The sequence below is a fragment of the Elephas maximus genome, chromosome 3, assembly GCF_024166365.1.
Source record: "Elephas maximus indicus isolate mEleMax1 chromosome 3, mEleMax1 primary haplotype, whole genome shotgun sequence".
Classification (NCBI taxonomy): Eukaryota; Metazoa; Chordata; class Mammalia; order Proboscidea; family Elephantidae; genus Elephas; species Elephas maximus.
Window position 1 is genome coordinate 22,477,706 of NC_064821.1, and position 3,198 is coordinate 22,480,903.

The 3,198-nt window shown below is 41.8% G+C and overlaps 1 pseudogene; it reads right to left on the minus strand.

The window, feature by feature from the left end:
* Window positions 1-2,259: 2,259 nt before the first annotated feature.
* Window positions 2,260-3,198, minus strand: LOC126074048 (olfactory receptor 7G3-like; annotated as a pseudogene).

A 3,198-nucleotide genomic window follows, 5' to 3' on the forward strand; every position in this document is an offset into this window, starting at 1 on the left:
GATGTTAATAAGGGAGAATGGGCAGCAGTTGTGTTAGTGAAGCAGGATTCAATCTACAAGACTGGTTTGTGTCTTGAGGCAATCTCTTGAGTATAAAAGAGAGAAGTGGGCAGAGAGATGGAGGACCTTATACTACCAAGAAAGAGGTGCCGGGAGCAGCGCACATCCTTTGGACCTGGGGTCCCTGTGTGGAGAAGATCCCAGTCTGGGTGAAGTTTGATGAGAGGGTCGATAGAGAGAGAAAGCCATTCCCTGGAGCTGATACCCTGAGAATTTTGACTTTTAGCCTCCTCTACTGTAAAGAAATGAATTTCTCTTTGTTAAAGCCACCCAGTATTTCTGTTATAGCAGCACTAGATGACTAAGACAGAAGGTATTGCAAACTTTATTCCATCCACATCATTAGGGTAAACTCTACTCTGAGGAGGAAGATCTTCCCCAGTCGTATTTTGTGTGTCTTCCAACCTGAGGGACCCATCTTCCAGCACTATATTGGACAGTGTTCTGTTGATAATCATAAGGTTTTCTCTGTCTTCACCTGGAAGCTCTGCTTGTAACCTGTCTACTGCCACCACAGGACAACAAACTGATAAATGAGTGATGGAATATATGTGAAATAATGTGAACTAATATAATTTTGCTAAATTTATAGATGAAGAACCTGAACTTAGAGAAATGAAATAGAATATGAAATGCTATACAGCTATCACAGAGCAGAGGTAGAATTCAAACACTAGTGGTATCTTTTCCAAAATTTTCACTCTTAATCACTATGATTTCTGGTCTTCTGTATTCAAAGAACTCTGCCAGTCTTTCTGGATTACTCATTATTTATAACTCTTTGTCAAATTCCCACAGCTTAAGCCCAAAGCAGGTGAGATGTTACAAATAACTTCCAACCCCAACTTTTCTGGAGTTGGGGATAACTTCTCAGGTTAAGGGCTGTGGACAGAATTTCTGGAGTTATTGAGATTGAAAATGACCCATCTGACAAAATATTGCCCTTAGATTATCTTTCAACCTTAATTACTCAGTAATTATTTGAATTGTTCTTCAAGAAAATGCTGATGAAATTCTGCATGTCCACAGGTTATTCTGTAAACACTGTGGTTCTGCTTCTGAGGTAATGTATAATTTCTAGTGACAAACTATGGTATATAACCTGTGAAAGATTTTTCTTCTTGGGAACATTTTTCACTTTATACTCAGAATTGCTGCCCTGATATATAAATCATATATTTAAAAAAAAAATGTTTGATAAATTTCTATTATCAGGTCAATATTCTTTTTATTTTAACAGGCCATAAGGCTGCCCTCACTTCTGACACTAGCTTGAAGTTCAGGTTCCTCAGGCCACCCTCATTTCTGACCCATTAGCTACTAATTCAGTGGTTCCCACGGCCCCCTCAGGTTCTGTAGGTCACTAGAACAACTCACAGAACTCAGGAAAGCAATATACTTATGATTACAATTTTATTATAGTAGAAGGATGCAAATCAGAACCAGCCAAAGGGAGAGATGCATAGTATGAGGTCTGGGATGGTCACAAACATGAAACTTCTGTGTCTCCAGGAACACATTTCCCTCCTGGAACATCAATGTGTGACAGTTCACTGAACATGGACAGCCAGAGGAGCCAAGCTCACCCAAGCTTCAGTGTCCTGAGTTTTTATTGCAGTTTTATTATATAGGTAGGTCCCGAGGTTGTGCAAATGTTTTGCACTTGACTACTAACTGAAAGGTTGGCTGTTCAAACCTACCCAGCAGTGCTGTGAATGAAAGGCCTGGAGATCTGTTTCTGTAAAAATCACAGCCTAGAAAATCTTATGGAGCAGTTCTATTCTGTAACACATGTGGTCACCATGTGTTGGAAGCAACTTGCTGGCAATGAATATGGGATTACATAGACATGATTGATTGAATCAATAGTCCATGTGTTTGAACTCAATCTTCACCTGTCACCCTCTTTGGAGGTCAGGCTGATATCAAGTGGCTCAAAATTTCAACCACCTAATCATGAAGACAGCCTTTCTGGTATGATAACCCTATGCTGAGTCATCCCTTTAGCATTACTTGTGAAGGGGTCAACCATAAGTCACTTTGTTATCACAAACTATCAGGTGTGGCCCCAGGCCCACTATGAATAAAAAGGCAGTCCAAAAACTCAAGAAATTCTGAAGTTTACAGAATACCTCCCAAAGACGTGCAACAGTAGCCAGATCTATCTTTGTGTAAAGTTAATTCTTCATTACAGTCACATCAATAGAAAGAAGATATTCTTGAGAAGAGTTTCCTCAAAGCCCCCATTATGTCCTTGTTCCTCAGACTGTAGATAAAGGGGTTCAGCATAGGCGTGACTATGACGTACATCACTGATGCTATTGCAGTCTTCCTGGCAGAAAGAGTAGCTGCAGAGCTAAGGTAGACCCCAAAAACTGTCCCATAGAACAAGGAAACAACAGAGAGGTGAGATCCACATGTAGAAAAAGCTTTATACTTTCCACCAGGTGATGGGATTCTCAAAATGGAGGAGGAAATTTGAATGTAAGAGAAAATGATCCCAAGGAGAGTAACACCACCCCAAACACTAGTCACAAAATATTCTAGGATATTATTGATGAGGGTATCCGAACAGGCCAGCTTGAGGACTTGACCAAGTTCACAGAAGAAGTGAGGGATTTCCAGGTCTATGCAGAAGGACAGATGCAGCACCATCAGACTATGGAGCAGGGCATTCATGATGCTAATGAACAAGGACAGTAGAATCAGCAGGCCACAGAAGTAGGGGTTCATGATGACCATGTACCTCAGTGGCTGACATATGGCCACATAGTGGTCTTAGGCCAGTGCTGCAAGGAGACAATTTTCTAAACCAGCAAAAACCAAACCAAAGCAGATCTGGGTGAGGCAGCCTGTGTAACTGCTGGATTTGCTCTGTGTCTGAATGTTCACCAGCATCTCGGGGACCGTGGTGGTGCTGAAACAGATGTCATTGAAGGACAGGTTGGAGAGGAAGAAGTACATGGGGGTGTGGAGGTGGGAGTCTGAGCTGACAGCCAGGATGATGAACAGATTTCCAAGCACAGTGGCCAGGTATACGGTCAGGAACAGCCCAAAGAGGAGGGGCTGCAGTTCTGGATTCTCCGAGAGGCCCAGGAGGAGGAATTCTGCTATATCTGTTTTGTTTTCTAATTTCAT